Source organism: Eschrichtius robustus, chromosome 16 (assembly GCF_028021215.1).
Source record: "Eschrichtius robustus isolate mEscRob2 chromosome 16, mEscRob2.pri, whole genome shotgun sequence".
Lineage (NCBI taxonomy): Eukaryota > Metazoa > Chordata > Mammalia > Artiodactyla > Eschrichtiidae > Eschrichtius > Eschrichtius robustus.
The window spans coordinates 77,536,030-77,556,892 of NC_090839.1; positions in this window are offsets into that span (position 1 = coordinate 77,536,030).

A 20,863-nucleotide genomic window follows, 5' to 3' on the forward strand; every position below is an offset into this window, starting at 1 on the left:
GGACAGAGAAAGTGGCCCCTCAGTGGCGTGACTCACCTGAGACTTCATCTCTCTTTGGGGTGTGGCTACCCCAATGGCTTGGCCTTTTCTTCTCACACAGCTCTGGTTACTGGAGTTGCTGGCCAGGTCTGGGACGGGAGCCCTAGGGAATTCGATCCCATCCCAACAAAAGGATCACAGATTCCGGCAGGTTGGGCAGGACATAGGATTCTGGGAGGGGGCTGGGCAGGCTGGTAAGGCTGAGAAAGACTCCACCCTTCTTTGTGTCAATGTAAGTACTCTCAGGTGTTTTGCCACTTACTCTGTGTGACCTTAGGAAAGTCACTCAACCCATCAGTATATTCAGTAGGAGTCTACTTAAGAAATATGGTGCCTCGAAGAGGAATTGAGGAGAGTTTAATGAAGGAACTATTTACAGAGGTGTAGGCAGGGAACAGGGAAACCGACAGGGATGGTGAAGCACCCGGGGGCTAGCAGTAACAGAGAGCCCTGCCTGAAGGGGCAAAGAGAGGGAGCAGATACTGGAACCGGGAAAGAGAGAGCTGGGCTGTAGGAGAGGGCCAGCCAACAGGAGTGTCTTCAATGGAGGAAGGCAACCTTTATCAACCTGTGGCTCAGCAGGGAGGGAGCTGGGAAAGAAAAGTCCCTATCTCACTCTTCTCCTACCCTCTGATCACCTGCCAGCTCCTCCCATCATCTGAAACCTACCAGAAGTCAGAGTGCAAGGGAGCCCGTGATGTGGTCCATAAAGGTCACCTTCTGGGGGAACAGATCAGGATGGAGAAGTGTGGGGAATGGAAATGGAGGGTCAAACAAAAAGTATCCACACAAATATATCTATTTTCTTATCAATAACATAAGCTAATAATAACAATACTCTATTAGTCCAGTTTCCCTAGAAAACAGAGACCTAGGCAAAGCCTACATGCTGTTTCTTTTTTGGGAAGTACAATCCCAGGGCAGCAAGAGTAAAGGAAAATGAGAAGTGATCAGGGAGAGAGGAAATGCAAATACAGAGACCCAACAAGTGATTGACTGGATTCAACTGATAATCTTGTTAACTTTAGCTAGTCCGTGGCAGGAAATGAAGGTCAACCTGGTGGTGTGAAAATTACTAAAGGGAAACCTCACTGAAATGGAGTTGGGAGGCCAGAAGGGGGAGCTCTCACGCACATACTACTTGATGTCAATAGAGTTCCCTACTGGAAGAGACATCGCTTTGCATCTCCAGCAGGAAGTGACACTATTTTTCTACCCCCAGCAGGAGGAAGAAAGATTTTCTCCCTGCCTGGCAGCAGCTCAGCCAATGAGAGACTGTCATAACTCAGCCAGTGAAAAGCCACTACGCTTTGAACTCCCAGTTTCTTCGAATGGACTTTTTGTGTATAGCAGCCCCTCTCAACTTCCCCCTCTCCTCTATAAAAGAGTTAACTCTCCTTTGCGCTACCTGGCTTGCATGCGGTTTGCCATAGTTGCATGTCCCAAATGGCAAATCTTTGTTGCTCCCGAATAAACCCATTTTGCTGGTAAAATAACTGGCTGTTGTATTGTTTTAGGATAACAACTTCAGACTTGTTAACACAATCCTCGGATTTCTAAGTCTCCCCCGGCACTCATTTGTAGGCATTTGCCCCTCCAAAGATAAAGAACCAGTCATTTATTCAACAAACGCTCAGAAAAATGAGGCATGGGAAGAAAGAAGGTAGGAAGAAGAGGGTGTGGAGAGTGGCTAATGCAAAGCATGCACGCCACGAAGACCCTCACCTACAAACTGCTTCCTCCAATTCAGCAGTTAAGTGTTTTGGTCTCAGGACCTCCTTAGAAATCTTAAAAATTATTGAGGAATCTAAAGAGGTTTCGCTTATGTGCCTTATATCTATCAATATTTACTGTATTTGAAATTAAAACTGAGAAATACTTGAAATACATATTAATTCATTAAAAAGAAATTCATTATGTTAATGTAAATAACATATTTTTATGAAAAACAGCTACATTTCCAAAACCAATAAAAAGGTGAGAAGAGTGGCATTGTTTTACACTTTTGAAAACTTTTTTAGTGTCTCGATTAATAGAATACAGCTGGATTCTCATCTCTGCTTCTGCATCCAGTCTATTGGGACATCATGTGTCAAGAATCCTTTGGAGGGCTTCCCTGGTAGCGCAGTGGTTAAGAATCCACCTGCCGAGGCAGGGGACACGGGTTCGAGCCCTGGTCCGGGAAGATCCCACATGCCGCGGAGCAACTAAGCCCGTGCGCCACAACTACTGAGCCTGCGCTCTAGAGCCCGTGAGCCACAACTACTGAAGCCTGTGCGCCTAGAGCCCGTGCTCTGCAACAAGAGAAGCCACCGCAATGAGAAGCCCGCGCACCACAACGAAGAGTAGTCCCTGCTCGCTGCAACTAGAGAAAGCCCGTGCGCAGCAACGAAGACCCAACATAGCCAAAAATAAAATAAAGAAATTTATAAAAACAATGATACGAACGAACTTGTATACAAAACAGAAGCAGACTCACAGACACAGATAACAAACTTATGGTTACCAAAGGGGAAAGGGCGGCGGGAGGGAGGGATAAATTAGGAGTTTGGGATTAACATATACACACTACTATATATAAAATAGATAAACAGCAAGGACCCACTGTGTAGCACAGGAAACTATACTCAATATTGTGTAGTAACCTATAAGGGAAAAGAATTTGAAAAACAGAATCACTTTGTCATACACCTGAAACTAACACAACATTGTAAATTAACGATACTTCAATAAATAAATAATGAATAAATAAATAAATAAATAAATAAAACAGAACCCATTTTATTATCTCTCTTTGTTGTGTGGGGTGACTGGGCTCCGCTGGGTTGTTCTTCTGCTGATCCAGCTTGGGGTCTCTCATGTGGTTGCAGTCGGATGCAGCTGGGGCTGGAAACTTCTGGATGTTCACCTGGGTTGGCTGGGCCTCTCTCCTTCTCCACGTAATGTCAAGGTCTCTCCTCTCCATGTAGTCACTCTACATGGTCTCTCCAGCAAGGCAGCTGGACTTCTTACTGGTGGCGCAGAAGTTCCCAAGAACTCTAGAGCAGACGCTGCCATGCCTTCTTGGGGCTTAGGCCTGGACTGGCACAGCTCCACTGCTGCAGCATTCTACTGGTTAAAAAGAGTCACAACCTAGCACAGATTTCAATGAGAAGGGGATTACAAAGGGTATGAATACTAGAAGGCATGCTTCCTTGAGGGGGTCATCTTTGGAGCTGACCTACCACAGACTCTAACAGGTACTTCACAAAAAGAGGCTACCCAACTGCCAATATGCATATGAAAAGCTGTGCAAGATGACTTGAGAGAAATGAAAATGTAAACCATCAAGAGATTCCACCAAACACCCACCAGAATGGGCTACAATTTTAAAAGCTGTCGATGCCAAATGTTGGTGAAGATATAGAGTGAGTGAAATTCTCATACACTGCTGAGGGGTGGGGATGGTGGGTAGAAAATTGTTTGGTAATATTCACTAAAGCTGAACATATATCTATACCATGACCCAATAACGATACTCCTATGATTAGACACAAGAGAAATGAGTGCACCAAAAGACATGAGTGTAACAAAGTGTCTGTTGAAGCTTTATTCATAAGAGACAAAACCCAGAAACAACATTAATGCCTAGTAACAGGAAAATTGATAAATCAATTGTAATATATTCATACAATGGAATACTATGCAGCAATAAAAAAGGATGAATTACTGATATGTACACCCACACGGATGGATCTCACAGAAATTATGTTCAACATATATAAGTATCATAACTGTATGATTCCAATTATATAAAATTCAAGAACAAAACTAATCAACGATTATAGAAGTCAGAATAGTGGTGACCTCTGGTGGAAGTAGTGACTGGGAAGAGCACAAAAATACTTGTTGGAGTGCAGGAAAGTTCTATATCTTGATCTAGGTGTTGGCTACTCAGGTATATACAAATTCAGAATTTCATTGAGATTTAAGATTAGCACACTTTGTGCACTTTTACTGCGTGGTCGTTATGCCTGAATAAAAAGAGACAAAGCACATTTTGCAGTTAAGTGGATTCCAGGGTCAATTAAGGAAAAACAACTGAGCCAGCTCCAAAAATTCTTTCCTAGACCACAAGCTTTGGTAAAAGGTGGAGCATTTCATCACATACACCAGAGCAGGCATGTTATGTAGTTTCTGAAAGTTTAGCCAAAAGAATGAAGCCCTTTAGTGATTGGAGAAACAATAAAAGCACACTTAAGCAAAGTTGTTGATACTACATTGCTGATAAAAAAGGTAATTTCTTTTTAAAAAAATTGGTAACAAGTTACTTTTTTTTCTGAATTGGCCTTCTCACTAAAAAGGTTGATTATCACTGACCTAGAAAAAAAGACATTCTTGAGATAATCGTTAAAAAATATTGTTTCTCCCAGCCAAGCTTTTGAAAGGTGCTGAGCAGAGGGGGCAGGAGATTGTTTCAACAGGTTAAGGTCAGGGCCACATACACTCCATGTGACTAAGCTGGACAGTGCTGCATCTTCTTGTGAAAAGATGTGCAGAAATTGGAAAAGAATCTGGGGTGTCTGCTCTAACGCACACCAGAAGGGTGTCATCACAGAGCAAGGCTGCAAACATTTTACTTTGGAAAACTGTTAAAAGTGGATGTAACCCCTGGTAAGTTTGTCAGGTAAAATAGACAATGTTCAGTTAAATCTGAATTTCAGATAATCAATGAAAAATTTTTTTGTATAACTATGTCCCACGCAATATTTGGGAAATCATTATTCGTGTTTATCTGAAATTCAGAGTTAATTTGGCATCCTGCACTTTTATTTGCTAAATTTGGCAACCCTATTCCCTTGGCTATAACATTGCCTTGCTAAGTTACTGTGTTGTTGTCTCTCGCTTGGAAGAAGGAGACTTTCTGGAGTGTGTTCCAAAATAACATGAGACGGGGTCTAAAATGCGCACGCCATGTAACTGGGTGCAGTGTCCCTCTGAGTGGGAATATTTGAGAGACCATTGATAAAAGTTGACATATTTGACTTCACTCTGTACCAGAAGCCAAGCTGACTGGTACGGTCAAGATGTCGCCTGAAGCTCCCGCTTGTGGCAGGAAAGAGTAACTGCTCCTCTTTCCATTTCATTCTACCAGACACTCCCATCCCCTGACTCTATCACCTGGTCTCCAGGGACCATGCTGGCACAAGGTCACCACCTGGGCCTCCCTTCCTTTCCTCCAATACATCCCCCAAGCAGCTGAGGCATACTGGAGACAGAAACTGCCCCAGGACTCAGCACTTTGGTCTCAAACGAGCAGCCCTACTTCAAGAGTACTCATTTTAGTGAGGTGCAGTCCATGCCATGTGGAGGGTGGTTCTTGAGAGAAAGAGGAAATGATCTGTGTTGGGGTCTGGGAGAGAGACCCTCTGCCTCTGAGGAGAGCAGCTGTGGATGGGTGTGGCTGAGCCCGGTTTAGCCCCTGGGGGTAAGAGAGGGCGCCAGGAGGTGATTGGGGTGGGGGTGAGGGCGAGATTTTTGAGAAGCAACTGTGGCAACAAGGCCCTGACTTGGAGGCCTGAGCTCAGGAAGTCTTCTGGACCCGTCTGTAAAGATGGGGGATGAAGCATGGTGGGCCTTGGGTACTCATACCATAGCAGATATTTCTCCTGTAGGCTGTTTGGGTTTTCTGAATTCTAAGCATCTAAAATGAGAGCGTGTATGAGGAGGGAAGCTGTAGATTACAGAAGCCCATTCAGATTATATTAATAAAAAACAGGCACATTATTTCAGGTTTCCCCTTATAAAAAATTAATAAACAGAAACCTCAATTAAATAGAGCTGGGAGACCAGAAGGGTCTACAACAGGAAACAGAGCCCAACAGCAAGAAAAAAGACTCCTTTTCTGGCAAAGACTTAGCCAATGAAAAGCCATGGACTCTTTGTTTACTATAGCCCTCCCAACTTCCTTTTCCCCTCTATAAAAGAGTTCTCCTTCCCCTGTTGTACAGGGACTTGCATGTGGCTTGAATTCCCTGCTGATCCCAAATAAACCCATCTTTGCTGGAAAAATAACTGGCAGTCTTTTTATTTTAGGTCAACATTTTGGTGGCCCATACAGAGACCAGAGAAGATCCCTGAAGGCTCTGGGGCTGGTGAGCAGACAGGTGTGGTACCCACAATTGAGCCCATTTTCACTCAGTGCTTTCTCACCAACCCTGGAGTTTGAAGGTGCATCTTCCTCCTGGATAGGAGCTCACACCCTCTTTGCATTTGAAGCTTTCCAGGATTTATTCAGGGTTTATTTTTAGGTTTTTTCTTTTGAGTTAAGGCCTTGTTCTGCATGTGAGTACACATTTGATACTTCAGTCTGATTTTGAGATCAGACTGTTTCAACCAAAGCTGGCTGAAAATGCCTTTGGCCCATTCCTTTGGGAAGATGGGCTGCTTCACTTAAACTGTGCCAGTTTTGCCACCTTTGGCCTATTCCTTTGGAATAAGCTATTCTCTGGAAACTGGCTGAAAAAGTCTTTGGCCTGGCTCCTCTGGGTCCAAGCAGTTTCCTTAGAATTGGCTGATATTAGCTTGCAAGCTGTCTGAATTGAGCTGTTTGAAGCTGGAAGCTGTTGAAGCTGTTTGAAAAATTTTCTTTTACTCTAGAGAAAAACTTCTGAGAAATGGGATCCAGGTTATCTAAATATTTTGAGAGTGCCCCACATCTAGGGACTCTAGCCGATTTTATGTTTCAAAACTGCAGTTCTTCCTCATACTCATTTCTAACTAAACTGACCAACTTGAACAAAGGCAATTTAGAATATCGATGGCCATGATGGGGAACTTTGGAAATCCCCAAACTTAATTTCCTTAAAGCCAAATTGGACTACAATAGCTCAAACGTTTCCAGAACTGAGTGGAATGCTTATTTTGATTGATCTTTTGAGGCTTCCCAACATTATCTGGAGTCTAAACTGCCTCTCTGCAAAATAAGATTTTAAGGTTAACTGAGGCCAACAAATGATTAAAGAAAGAAAACATGTTTCCGGAAGCCTCAGGCTCTTCTTCCTTGGCTTGTTTGTCTCAGGCACCACCTCTGGTGTCATCTTGTCTCTGTCTATGGGGCCATCTTCCTTTTTCCCTCCTACACAACCTAGGTGTCCTCTATACCCTCAGTTCCCCAGTACCGATTCTCTCCCTGAACTTCCCCTTTTCTATGAAAATCTCCTTGTTTCCTTTTCTTCTGAACTTGTCAGAATCTGTTCCTTTAAAATTAAACCTTCTGAGGATCCAGAGGCTAAACCTTTAATAGCTTATACTCCCTGGACTAAAGCTGAACTGCAAGCCATAGTCAAAGATTTTCCCAAAGTAACTGAAGTTTCTCACAGATTTGCTGAGAAATTTAATAAAGTCATTCAGACTTATTAACCTGGTTTCTCTGACTTATCAGCTATTTTTTTTTTTTTTTGGCTGTGCCACACAGCTTGTGGTATCTTAGTTCCCCAACCAGGGATCGAACCTGGGCCCTGGCAGTGAAAGCGCTGAGTCCTAACAATTGGATGGCCAGGAGATTCCCTTTATCAGCGATTTTCTATACCTGTCGGTGAAGGCCAGGCCCAGCATTGGATGAAAATTGAAAATAATTAGAAAAATCCTGACAGATCTCTAGAATTACAACTGGGAGACCAGCCTGCTAATTTATTGTATGAGCAGGTTCATACAGTCGCTAGGCGACTCAATAGGGAAATTTGAAAGTCTGTTGATTGGAACAAAATTCAACCTTGCACACAAAAATCTGATGAACCTGTTCATGGCTACTGCAATGGGCTTCAGATTATTAAAAAAAAAAGATGGCCCTTCCTTTAGATGTTGATTCCACCCAGGTAGATTTTAGCTCTATATTTGTTAATGAGCTGAGCTGGGAACTTTCCCTTTTAGTTAAAAGGACCAGGATGGAATGGGAAACTACACCCACTTCAGATTTAAGGAAGACTGCCAAAATTCTTAATTTTCAACTCCAGCAAATGAAATCTCCTAAATGAAACCCAAACCCTCCTAGTTTCTGCTATTATTGCAAAGAGACAGGACATTGGAAAAAAGATTGTTACAAACTTAAGTGCTTTAGATGCCTTCAGCCCTTTAAGCAGTCTTTCCAACGTCCTCTTAATTCTCAAAATGATGAGGCTCCAAGGATCTACAGGGGCTCTTCCCAAACTTCCCTTTTAATCAGTTTGGAGAAACATTTCTCCAGATTGGGGACGAATTTCTTCCAGTCCTAGCTGACACCAGAGCCACTCTTGACCCCACTATTATAAAACAGCCTCTACCTCAGAGTGCTAACACAGTTCAAATAGTGAGGACCTCTAATGAACCTCAAGAGGTTCCTGCCTCAGGGACTTCCCTGATGGTCCAGTGATTAAGACTCCATGCTTCCACTGCAGGGGCGTAGGTTCAATCCCTGGTAGGGGAACTAAGATCCCACATGTCACACAGCTAAAAAAAAAAAAAAGAGGGGCGTCCCTGTCTCTGAATCTATTTATTTTGTTTAGGCCCTTTGAGAGATACACACCCTTTTATACTTAGTTCCTCTGCTCTTACCCATTTATTAGGCTGAGACTTCTTAGAGAAGCATCATTCAATAATTTCTTTCTCTCAAAAGGAGGATATAATTTCAATCAAAGTAACCAACCAGGTGAACCAAATGACCCTTTGACATTCTTTATGCCTTCCATCTCTGACAGTACTAGAGCTGATTCTGGAAACACTGATCATTTGTCCCTATTGAATCAGCTACCACCTTTCTTTTGGGAAAAAATCTCCAAATGATGTTGGCAAAATTCACAGCACACTTCCCATCAAAATTCAAATAGAGGGGGCTTCCCTGGTGGCGCAGCGGTTGAGAATCTGCCTGCTAATGCGGGGGACACGGGTTCGAGCCCTGGTCTGGGAAGATCCCACATGCCGCGGAGCAACTAGGCCCGTGAGCCACAACTACTGAGCCTGTGCGTCTGGAGCCTGTGCTCTGCAATAAGAGAGGCTGCGACGGTGAGAGGCCCGCGCACCGTGATGAAGAGTGGCCCCCGCTTGCCGCAACTAGAGAAAGCCCTCACACAGAAACAAAGACCCAACACAGCCAAAAATCAATCAATCAATTAATTAATTAAAAAAAAAATTCAAATAGAGGGCTTCCCTGGTGGCGCAGTGGTTAAGAATCCTCCTGCCAATGCAGGGGACACGGGTTTGAGCCCTGGTCTGGGAAGATCCCACATGCCGCGGAGCAACTAAGCCCGTGCACCACAACTACTGAGCCCGAGTGCCATAACCACTGAAGCCCGCGCGCCTAGAGCCCGTGCTCCACAACAAGAGAAGACACCGCAATGAGAAGCCTGCACACCACAACAAAGAGTAGCCCCTACTCGCCGAAACTAGAGAAAGCCTGTGAGCAGCAACGAAGACCCAACATAGCCAAAAATAAAAATAAATAAAATAATAATAAAATAAATTTTAAAAAATTCTAATAGATTCCTCAAAACCTCTTCTCAGAATTAATCAATACCCTGTAAGTCAGGAAGCCCTTCAAGGCATAAATTCCATAACAGAAGATTACAACTTTCAAGACCTCATTATCCCTTGTATTAGCCCCTGTAACACTCCCAGTTTTACCAGTGAGAAAACCTGAGGGCCAAGGGTGGAGGTTGGTCCAGGACCTCCAATAAACAACATTGACAATAAACATCCCTGGACACCCTGTCATTCCTAACCCTCATATGTTACTAACATCCATTCCTGGGAAGCTAATTCTTTACTGTAATTGATTTACAGTAAAGAAATATAGTGCATTCTTTAGTATTCCAGTTGATGAAGCTAGCCAATACCTTTTAGCCTTCACCTGGGAAGAAAAACAACTCACCTGGACAGTAAGGTTTCAAGGTTTTACTGAGAGTCCCTACTTCTTGCAGATCCTGAAGGCTGATCTATATGATATAAAGTTCCCTAGAGGTTTTATTTTGTTGCAATATGTGGATGATTTGCTTCTTTGCTCTCCTTTTCAAGCCTCCTCACAGGAAGACAACATCCACTCGCTAAAGCTTTTAGCCTTAAAGGGACATAAATTCACCAAAGAAAAATTACGGTTTGCCCAAACCCAGGTTCAATATTTAGGGCATTTGATAATAGAACAAAGGCTACACTTGGATCCAGATAGGACTCATTGTGTCCTAAGTTTCCCCAAACCCAAAACTAAGAGTTAACTGGGAGGTTGTCTTGGGCTAGTTGGTAATTGCTGAAACTGGATTCCAAATTTTTCTCTTATGGCCAAACCTCTGTATGTTTTAGTCAACAATAACAACCCTGACCCAATTTTGAGCCAGACAACATAGACTTCAAGGCCTTAAAAGGAGAGTTTGATGAACATACCTGACCTTGGGAATCCCAATGCTCAGATTCACCTTTTCCTTTTCGTATATGAAAAGGAAGGGAAAAGAGAGCACTTGGGGTACTCACCCGAAAATACAAGGACCTCCATCGATCCATAGGGTGTCATAGCCAGTAACTGGACCCAGTGGCACATGGATACGCCCCTTACCTTAGAGCCATTATAGCCACTGCCCGTTTGGTTATGACCACTGAGAAAATCCTTGTGAGATCCGCTTTATCCATTTTTGTATCTCATGCAATAGAAGTTTTCCTGAATTTTCACCACACTCAATAGTTCTCAGTCAGCCACCTCACCTCTTATGAAGTCCTTGTACAAACTGCTCCTCACATAACTCTTTTTTGTTGTAATAATTTTAACCCTGCTACTCTTCTCCACTCTGTCACTGATGAAATTCCTCATGACTGCGTAACACTGATGGACCACCTCCTGACTCCTTGTGATGGTCTGCAGGAAATTCCTTTGGATAACGCTGACTTCTCATGGTTGACTGATGTTTCTTATTTAAAAGGTAACAATGGCTAATATCATGCTCGGTATGCTGTGCTACTCCTTTTGATGTTGTCTTGAGGCAGCATCTTTACCGACGGCTACTTCAGCCCAACAGGCTGAATTATATCGTTCTTGTTCTTTAGCCAAGGACAAAATTGCCGATGTTTATTTATTTATTTTTATTGTATTTATTTATTTATTGGCTGTGCTGCACGGCATGTGGGATCTTAGTTCCCTGACCAGGGATGGAACCCGTGCCCCCTGCAGTGGAAGCGCAGAGTCCTAACCACTGGACCGCCAAGGAATTCCCCAAAATTGCCAATATTTATATTGATAGTAGATATGTTTTGGGAGTAGCTCATGATTTTGGAATGTTGTGGAAGCAACATGGCTTCCCCTCACTTCCAGTGGAAATAAAATGTAAAATGGCCCTTATATTCAGGAATTACTGGATGCAATATTTTACCTGCCACTTTAACTATAATTAAGGTTCTGGGGCATTCTAAACATGACTCTTTAGAAGCTAAGGAAAATCACTTTGCTGATATTTCCACAAGAATGCTGTCCTTAATGGGACCAAGAGCAGCCAAACCTCTGTCATGGTCCAAAGGAATATTTCCCCCAAAGGATAACTTAGAAAAACTGGCTAGAGAACCCCAACAATTGGCCTCAGAAAAGGAAAAAGAAGTTTGGAAATTCAACAACTCTTGATTTGATAAAGAGAGAAGGCTCCGGTTTGGGTCAAACAACAACCCAGTCCGACTGGAGACTCTAAAATTCCCACTTTTCACCACTGTACATGCATTAAACCATTGATCTACTAATAAAATAATAGCATTCATGAACCAATATTGGTGAGGAAACATTAACAACACCACAAAAAGTGCCTACCTCACTTGTCCCACTTGTCTGAAGTATAACCCAGGGAAGCCTGTTCGTACTGCTCCTGGACATTTTAAACTGCCTAATGGACCATTTGAAATCTGGTAAATGGATTTCATACAACTTCCTCCATCTTATGGGTATAAATGTTTTAGTCATGGTGTACATGTTTTCACACTGGACTAAAGCCTTCCCTTGTAGACAGGCTACTGCCTCTTCTGTGGCTAAAATCCTTTTAGAAAAAACTACCCCTACTTGGGGAACTCCTTTTGTATTTCATAGTGATAAAGGAACCCATTTTACTTGCCACATACTTCAACAAGTCTGTGCTGTTTGGCCCGTTTTACAAAACTTTCACTGTACATGCCACCCTCGACCAGGGATTGAACCCACGGGTGGCCTTTGGCAATGAAAGCATGGAGTCCTAACCACTGGACTGACCGACAGGGAATTCCCTCGATCCTCTTGTTTACTTGAACACATTAATGGCATTATTAAGACTCAACTGGCAAAGTTTATAGAGACCCTCCAAATACCTTGGTCAAAAGTACTGCTGTTGTTCTTTCTAAATCTCAGATCCACCCATTTTTGGAACCCATGAGTCTTATCCTTTGAGATAGTCACAGGTCATCCAATGCACTTGGCTCTTGATTCTTTTGACCCACAACTGATAAAAGGAGAGATACTCCAATATTTCAAAGGCACAATTGCTTGTATTAAAAATAATCATGCTGGACTTCCCTGGTGGCACACTGGTTAAGAATCTGCCTGCCAATGCAGGGGACACGGGTTAGAGCCTTGGTCCGGGAAGATCCCACATGCCGTGGAGCAACTAAGCCCGTGCGCCACAACTACTGAGCCTGTGCTCTAGAGCCCGCCAGCCACAACTACTGAGCCCGAGTGCCATAACCACTGAAGCCCGTGCGCCTAGAACCCGTGCTCCACAACAAGAGAAGACACCACAATGAGAAGCCCGTGCACTGTAACGAAGAGTAGCCCCTGCTCTCAGCACCTAGAGAAAGCCCATGCACAGCAACGAAGACCCAATGCAGACAAAAAAGAAATAAATAAAGAGAAAGAAAAAAGAAAAAGAGAAAAGCGTTTAAAGAAATAATAATCATCATGCTTTGGTAGAGCAATCTTTTCACAGTGTGCCCTTGGGAGATGAAGACCTTAAACATGACATCTTGCAACCTGGAGATTTAGTCTATTGGAAAAGACACCTTCAGAAGAACTCTCTTCGACCTCACTGGAGAGGCCCCTATCAGGTTCTGCTAACCAGCCCTTGGGTTGTCAAACTCCAAGGCATAGACCCTTGGATTCATGTGACACACCTAAAGGAAGCACTGAACCCTGACTGGACCTGCACATTATCTGGTGTCCTGAAAGTAAAGAGTTCCTAGAACTGAAAGAGACAACATCTGATAAGACAGCTTTCCCAAGATATCCAGACCAGGCATGTTGGATGTTTGTCACCAAACTGTTGATGACGACATAATGTGTCTCTGCTGGACTTTCTCTTCAGAAACTCTGCTGGAGCTTCTGTAAAAGACTTTCTTCCACTATTTAAAAGAAAAGTTCCAGGGACTTCCCTGGAGGTCCAGTGGTTAAGACTCTGCACTTCCACTGTAGGGGGCACGGGTTTGATCCCTGATCAGGCAACTAAGATCCTGCATGCCCTGCTGTGTGGCCAAAAAAAAAAAAAAAAAAGAAATAAAAAGAAGAAAAATCTCTTCAAGGAGAAAGGATCCTCTTCCCATGGCAGGATTGTACTTCCTGGCCCCCTAGAGTCATGTGACTAGTTCTGGCCAATGAGCTCTGAGTGGAAATGCTGTGTTGTTGGTTCACCAACTGGCCCCATAAACAAAGGGCAAAGAGAGGTCGAAGAAAGAAGCAGACCACTCCAGACTCCAGATTGGTAGATGGCAGGTGTAATAAGCAAGGGAACTTACATACGAGGCTTGTCTCGGGCGGCCACAGATGAGTAGATCTCCACATCTGCCAGCCAGAATCTTAGAAGTTTATATAGAGGCCTTAACTGGGTTTAGTCATGTATACTGTCCAGATGGTCTCAGCAACACCATACTCTCTCAAGGCTACCTCCTTGTAATAGCTCCCACTGTGGGAACAATGGGCAGAGAGTACATTCCAAGGACGGGGGTGGGGGGCGGTGAGGAGCCTGCAAAAGACTGGGTCCAGCTTTCTGATGTCAACTGGTGGTCACTTCCTCTCCATGACCTCCTCCAACACATGTGCAACTACCAGGCCAGAATTTTAATGCTGGGACCTTCTAGCACTGGCTTTTTCCCCTTGCCCCGGTAATGCGCAATGTTCCAGCCTGGCCCCAGGCTGGATGATGCAGAGCAGAGCCCTCAGTCAGCCCTCAGCGGATGTGAAGCATAAGCACGACATAAACCTACGTGTGTTAAGCTCCTGAGATACTGGGGTTATTGCCACAGCATGATAATTTAGCACAGCAGTTCTCAAAGTGAGGTTTGGGGACCTCTGTGGGCTCCCAAACCCTTTCGGAGGGTCGGCAAGATCAAAACTATTTTCATGATAATACCAAAAGGTTATTTGCTTTTTCACTCTCTGGAGTTTTCCAGAGACTACGTAACATGTGATGACGCTATCACCCCGATGGCTAACGAAATGTGTGCTTGTGTGTTCTTGTGTTTTAAAAAATTATCAGTTTTAATTTCCAATACAGTAAATATAGATAGATGTAGCCTACATAAAGAAAAGCTTTCGGGGGTTCCTTTCTTCTTCCTTTCTTTGTTTTCATACCTATATACATTTCCCCCAAATATTTGTTTTATGACGTGTATTATTACACAAAGTATACACTTAAATTATAGTGCTAGGCAGAGCTTTAGCTTTCATTCATAGGGATGTATCCTTGCCCATCCATCTGGGCTTCAAGAGTACTGATATAATTTTCAGAGGAGATGGCCGGCAGGGCTGTTAAAGCAGTGTGGTGGCTCTGCTCTGCTGTTCCCTTGTGGCTCCTTGTGCAGGTTCCAACGGTGCTCCTAGCCAGCTCATCAGACACTTACGGCCATAAGGTCCCCCAGCATGCCAACTGGAGTTCCTGCTGTTGGAATCTATTTTTGTATTATCCCATTTATAAAATCACAGGCTCTCCTGTTACAGGAAGTTCCTTGTCATTTCTTTCCCTGTGTTGCTGGGGGGTACTTACATCACTGGTTTTATTTTTTTGTTTTTTGGGTTTTTTTTGGCTGCACTGGGTCTTCATTGCGGGCTTCTCTCTAGTTGTGGCACTCGGGTTTAGTTGCCCCACGGCATGTGGGATCTTAGTTCCTGGATTCTTAACCACTGGACCACCAGGGAAGTCCCTCATTGTGGGTTTTTAAAAAAAATTTTTAATTAATTAATTAATTTTTGGCTGTGTTGGGTCTTCGTTGCTGCGCGCGGGCTTTCTCTAGTTGTGGCAAGCGGGGGCTATTCCTCATTGTGGTGCGCGGGCTTCTCATTGCGGTGGCTTCTCTTGTTGTGGAGCAGGGGCTCCAGGTGCGTGGGCTTCAGTAGCTGTGGCTGAAAGGCTCCAGAGCACAGGCTCAGTAGTTGTGGCGCACAGGCTTGGTTGCTCCGCGGCATGTGGGATCTTCCTGGACCAGGGCTCGACGCCGTGTCTCCTGCATCGGCAGGCGGATTCTTAACCACTGCGCCACCAGGGAAGCCCCCTCATTGTGTTTTATTTTACCATTTCTATGTAATGATTCTCCAGGTTTCCCACACTTTTCAACATCAGAACATGTTTCAGAACATGTTTTATCTTTAGGTCTGTGTCCATTTGCCCTCTGGCCTTTTTTTTTTTTTTTTTTTTTTGGCCACACAGCATGGCTTGCGGGATCTTAGTTCCCCAACCAGGGATCAAACCCACGCCCCCTGCAGTGGAAGCATGAAGTCTTAACCACTGGACCGCCAGGGAGGTCCCCCTTGGCCTCTTTTTGAAAGATATAGTGTTTCCAGGGAACAGAGATTAAAAATTAAAGGTCTATTCCTTAGAAATTTTAGAGGCTAAAGTAAAAGTCTGAATTATTGAGAACTACTAGTTAAAGTAGGTCCTGCACAACTATTTGCTTTTTGTAATCCAGTTGACCCTTGAACATCACGGCAGGGTTAGGGGCGCTGTAATTTGTTTGTTTGTAATTACAACCTTCCACTTGTAATTTCGTTTGTAATTACAACCTTCCACTTGTAATTTATGGTCGGCTCTCTGTACACGTGGTTCCTCTGTATACGAGGTCTCTCCATATCCATGGTTCCAAAACCTGATGATTCAACCAACCGCAGATCGTGTAGAACTACAGTATGTATTTATTGGAAAAAAGACAAAAACCAAAAAACTGCTTGTAAGTGTACCTGCAGTTCAAACCTGTGTTGTTCAAGGGACAACTGTAATTAAAAACTTAGGCTAAAGCTGGAACAAGGGTATCCTAGATCATCCTGAGCTTTTCCTGATAAATTCCAATTACTCTGTGGTACTTGAGTATATTCAAGTGCTTATTACGTTCTTTAGATAACACTGCTGAATAAGAGTTCTAGAAATGAATTCAAGATGACACAGGAAAACTCTCACCCAGAGAGTTTATTTGAACCATCATTGCAAATACTACTTGCTGTCTTGCACTAGTAAAAGGAAGTTCTGAAACAGACAAGCCCTGGTGAATTACAACCTCATAACTCCACTATAATTAGATACATTTTGATATGATTATAAGCAAATTTCCACACAACTTTGGTACTGGTTCAGAGGGTTTTTCCTATTGTCATAGAAAAAGTAGCAGATAACAATTACGTTGAGCACAGCTACATTATTTTTCCCTGTGGACAATAATAAACTATGCCTGTATCTCCAATTTTACACTCAATGGTGGTTAGGTTTCTGGATGACGGAACGATGTGTTCCTTCTACTGCAGAGAAGAAATACATCTCCACCTAAAAATTACTAAAGCCAAATTTACCCATAATGTCTTCTTATTTCAGTAAGGACCATCAGGTAAGAAAACCCCTGAGGACTTCCCTGCTGGCGCAGTGGTTAAGAATCCGCCTGCCAATGCAGGGGACACGGGTTCGAGCCCTAGTCTGGGAAGATCCCACATGCCGCGGAGCAACTAAGCCCGTGCGCCACAAAGACTGAGCCTGTGCTCTAGAGCCTGCAAGCCACAACTACTGAGCCCGTGTGCTGCAACTACTGAAGCCTGCGCGCCTAGAGCCCGTGCTCCACAACAAGAGAAGCCACCGCAATGAGAAGCCCACGCACTGCAATGAAGAGTAGCCCCCACTCGACGCAGCTAGAAAAAACCCACGCACAGCAACGAAGACCCAACACAGCCAAAAATAAATGAATAAAAATAAATTAAAAAAAAAAAAGAAAACCCCTGAAATGAGAAGCAAATCTCTCAGTTTTACTATGCCATGTTTTTCACACTTTTTTCTTTTTTTAAGCAACACTTTCCTAAGTTGTTTCATATGAAGCTTTCACTAAAGAAAGGAGTTGCGGGACTTCCCTGGTGGTGCAGTGGTTAAGAATCCACCTGCCAACGCAGGGGACACGGACTTGAGCCCTGGTCTGGGAAGATCCCACATGCCGCGGAGCAACTAAGCCCGTGTGCCACAACTACTGAGCCCACGCACCACAACTACTGAAGCCTGCACGCCTAGAGCCCGTGCTCCGCAACAAGAGAAGCCACCACAATGAGAAGCCCGTGCACCACAAAGAAGAGTAGCCCCTGCTCGCCACAACTACAGAAAGCCTGCGCGCCGCAACTACAGAAAGCCTGCGTGCAGCAACGAAGACCCAACGCAGCCAGAAAAAAAAAAAAAAGAGGAGTTGCTAAGTTCTCTGGTTTCTAATCAGCTAAGAGGCAGGAGCCTTAGAGCAAAATTCTTAAAAAGAAAAAAACCCCTCAAAACCTGTTTAGTTGGAAACAGAATTCATTGCAGTTTGGCTAGGCTCATCTTGGTGACCCACTAGATCTGAAGACATAGCTTGAAAAAATAATAGTGTAAAATATCTCACTGATTCTCTTTACTTCTTAAAATGTGGCCTAGAAAAATTAAAACTACGTAAGTGGATATTAAGGCCCTAGATAGTTCCTTTGGACATTCATTAGAAACAATTTTTTATATGTGTAGTTTTCATTTTAGTTGCCCCACAAAGAAAGTAAGGCGAACTTTCCTCTTACTTGTATCTTCCTGTCAAAATATGCAAATGAATTTGAACAAAATATATTTGGCATGTTCAGGTCTTTGCATAAACAACTCAAGCATAAAGTTTTTTCAGATTTTTTGCTTATTTCTCAGAAGCCCCTGTATTGCTACCTTTTCTCAGCCCTTCTCCTTTTTCCTTTGTCTGTAGAGCGAGAGACCCTCCCTGACAGGCAATGATGCGGAAATGCCACCAGAGCCTTTCATGTTTCATTTTCATGAACTGGGTACCAGTATTTGGGGCTGGCCAGTTTGTTCCCCTGGGACCTCTAACCCATTTGGAAGTGGATGTGCCATTATGACAGGACAGTTGTGCCCTTTGGTGTCACCATGACCACCAAACTCCTCGCCCCGTGTCCTTTCTGTCTCCTGGCTCTGCCTCCTAGGAGGCTTTCTGCCATTCTTGCTCAGACCCAGTGAACTGTGTGGCCCTTTTCTAGCCGGTCCAAGCAGGTTTTCTCTTAGCACAGCCCAGTGAGCTGCCCAGTATTTACTTTCCCAGTTCCGTTTATCATGACGACTTCCCACAGAGACACAGAAACTGAGTTAACCGCCCCGCCAGCCAGCGGCACTTCCTGTCCTGGGCGCTGCCCAAGGAAATAATAAAGCAATTATTTCTTACTTGAAGCTGTGCATCTTGAAGGACGGGTGAGAGAGAAAAGGACATTTATTCATGCAGTTATGTTCCAGGCCCCGTTACAGGTGATTTGCAGATGGAAATATCATTTGATATTCACCTTAGACCTACAAGGTCGCTTTCTTTCATTCTTATTTTGACTTATAGGAAGTAGCAGAGTTGTCTTACACCTCAGGGCCTCTGCTTAGGGTGGTCTAGGTTTTGTCCCGCAGAAAACTCGTCTCCAAGAGGCAAATTGGGGCTGAGTGAAATTCAGCTCCTGCTCTATTCGCTAAGCCTTGGGCCCTGCTTGGGCCGTATTGGCCTGGAGGAAGGGATGTCTTCCCAAGTCACACAAAGACACACTGCAGGCTAGAAGTGCCCAGGTCTGGCCCAAAGCCCCACTCCATCCCTCTCAAAGTTCCTGAGAAGAGGGATGTTGCCTGCTCTTCCCCATGAGCCCTGTAGACAGGGACCCAGCCACAGCGTCTGGAGGACAGGCCCTCGGTCAAGCTGGCTCCTCCTCCTTCCTCTGTTCACGCCATTCTTGGGATGACAGATGCCTTGTTCGTCTTGTAGACTCCCAGCTGAAAAGTCATCACGTCTATTATAGGGAAGCCTGATCCATTCCACTGCTCACTGCAAACCTAATCAAGCCTCTTTGGTCCCACCCTACAACATCCTCTTACCACCTACTGCTATGGCGCTCTGGAAGAGTCAATTTCTTTTTGGTCAATATACATTCATGGTAAAAAATTCAAACATAAAGGAGGATCCAGGGAAAAGTGAGTTTCCTTCATACACTCAATCCCAAGTTTCTCAGACTCCTTCCCCAGAAATAACCACTGTTACTAGTTTTTTTCTTCTTCCAGAGATATTTTATGCATAAACAAACATATATATATATATATATATATATATATATCAGTAACTCTCCCCCCTCACTTTAAAACCTAAATAATAGCATATTACACACATATTGTCCAGTACCTTGCTCCTTCCTCCCATTAATAATAGAGATTAGATAGTCTTTATATCTGTGCATTTAGATCCACCTCATTAAAAAAAAAAAATCTCACGGTGTCTGTACACTTAGATCTATCTAATTTTCTTAATCTCATGGTATAGCTGTATCACAGTGGTTCTCAGTCTAGGGTGACTCTGTACCCCCTCCTCCTCCAGCGAGGAGACAACTTTGGTTATTAAAACGGGGGGTGGTTACAAACATCCAATATGCGTAGAGGTCAGGAATGTTGCTAAATATCCTATAATACACAGAACAGTCCCCCACAGCAAAGAATTATCTGTCCTAAAATGCCAATAGTGCTGAGATCGAGAAATTTTGCTGTATAATAACTCAGTTAACCAGATCCCCTATTGATAGGCACTTAGGTGGTTTCTAATATTTTGATATATAGACAGTGCTGCAATGACAATGGTATAAATTGGAGATCTCAGTAGCAGATGATATAATCTATTTTAGTTTAAGCAGAAAGGGATTATAAGGTGGTGACTAACTTTTTGAGAAGGTTAAGAGTCAAGTTTGGATGCTTCCCAGCCAGTAATAGATACCAGGCTGAGGGTCCAACAACACCACAGAAAATTTCTAGTGGAAATTCCAGTGCTGTTGCCTCATGCCATTGGCATTAGTGATACTAAGGATGTTATAACCTGCACAAGAGCTGCCCCTGAAGGACCAAAGGCTTGGGCTGCTATGCTGGCCGGAACAGCTGAATGTACCAAAAATGACTGCCGCCTCCAATCCTGCGTGATGCATCTGCTGGACAAAATTGGGCTGGAGATGATCAAGAGACAAGCGTGGAACTCAGGAGCGTCACGGCTGGACCTACACATCAGGGAGCTGAAGGCACGATGTGGATGAGATTGTCCACAGCCCAATTTTTACCTTGGAGTCTTTGCTAGGGGTCTGAGAATAGCAACGGGGGGTCACAGATTTGGATAGGAAAAGAGTACATTTAAATTTTTACTAACCTCCAATTGACATTTAGCATTTTTCTCAATAGGCTGTCTATAGGCAACAAACCACAGCAGTGTCTGGGTCTTTGACACCAACAGAAATCTCAGAAATTTTCATATCACATTGCAGCTGTTGCAGGTATCTTAAAACATTTTTTACATTCTGTTCTACTTCAAAATTCAGATATTATGCTATCAGGTCTGAATATTAGAT